This window comes from Monopterus albus, unplaced genomic scaffold (genome assembly GCF_001952655.1).
Source record: "Monopterus albus unplaced genomic scaffold, M_albus_1.0 scaffold95.1, whole genome shotgun sequence".
NCBI classification, from domain to species: domain Eukaryota; kingdom Metazoa; phylum Chordata; class Actinopteri; order Synbranchiformes; family Synbranchidae; genus Monopterus; species Monopterus albus.
This window is the reverse complement of record NW_018127975.1, coordinates 3,912-5,509: the sequence shown is the minus strand read 5'-3', so window position 1 is coordinate 5,509 and position 1,598 is coordinate 3,912.

Here is a 1,598-nt window from a genome sequence, read left to right as displayed (position 1 = left end):
GAGGGGAGGGGAGGGGAAAGAAACTCAGAGCATCATGGGGCCCCCCAGCAGCCTAGGCCTATAGCAGCATAACTAAGGGAAGGCTCAGGGTCACCTGATCCAGCCCTAACTATAAGCTTTATCAAAAAGGAACGTCTTAAGTCTAATCTTAAAGGTAGAGAGGGTGTCTGCCTCCTGAACTGAGACTGGGAGTTGGTTCCATAGGAGAGGAGCTTGATAGCTAAAGGCTCTGCCTCTCATTCTGCTTCTGTGGACTCTAGGAACCACAAGTAGACCTGCACTCTGAGAGCGAAGTGCTCTGTTAGGATGATAAGGCTCTACGAGGTCTTTAAGATATGATGGAGCCTTGTCATTAAGGGCTTTGTATGTTAGGAGAAGGATTTTAAATTCTATTCTGACTTTTACAGGGAGCCAGTGGAGAGAAGCTAATATGTGAGAAATAAGATCTGTCTTGCTAGTTGCTGTTAGTACTCTGGCTGCAGCATTTTGGATTAACTGGAGGCTTTTTAGGGGATTATTGGGACATCCTGATAGTAAAGAGTTACAGTAGTCCAGCCTGGAAGTAACAAATGCATGGACCAGTTTTTCAGCATCACTTTGAGACAGGATGCTCCTGATTTTTGCAATATTGCGCAGGTGAAAGAAGGCAGATCTAGAGACTTGGTTTATGTATGATTTAAATGACATATTCTGATCAAAGATGACTCCAAGGTTCCTCACAGTTGTACTGGAGGCAAGAGCTATGTCATCTAAAGTAACTATATGATTAGACAGCAGATTTCTAAGGTTTTCAGGCCCAAGCACAATGACTTCAGTTTTGTCAATAACGTCAGTTTTATCAGAGATCCAAATTCATGTTTTTAATTCTAATAGTTTTTACAATGAATCTTTTGTTCCTCATACAACATTTTATCAGATTAGGGTTACTGCATTTTTATGCTGTCTAGCTGCAAAAAAAGATGAAACTCTTGTTGGGAAATAAATATCTGAACTGAACTGAAACATTATACACTTTATGCTATTTCACAACAACATGTTATACAAGTTATATATGTTTTTCCTGTTTTTGCATCATACCAGTGGATTTGTTTACAAGACAAGGATGGCTGCAGTTGGCTGCTGTCTTGTGTTTCCCATCAGACTGGGGGTGGCTTTAAATGATTTTAGCATATGGCTGCAATATAACAAAGAATGAAAAATTTAAGGGGGTCTGAATACTTTCCGTACCCACTGTATAATAAACATGCAGCAGTGAGGATATTATTGTTTTATTTTATCCTGTGTTTGACTAAAGAGTTAGTCAAAATACTGAGCGCTACCACTCACACAGATTTTTTGCTGATGGGGCATCTTTTGTATTTTTTTTGCTCTTCCCTGAAATTTTCCATTAAAATGTCCTTGTAACTGTTCAAATCTTCCAGAAGACAAACAATTCCTCCTCAAGTGAATGGCACTGAAGTGGCAACTCAGTCAGCCAAGTTATTTTTTTACCTTCTTTGGAGTGTCAAACCACTGTAATTCGCACTCTGTGGACACCTTAAGTGCATTTTTTCCTCATTAATGTACACACAGCACCCCATATTGACAGAAAAACACAC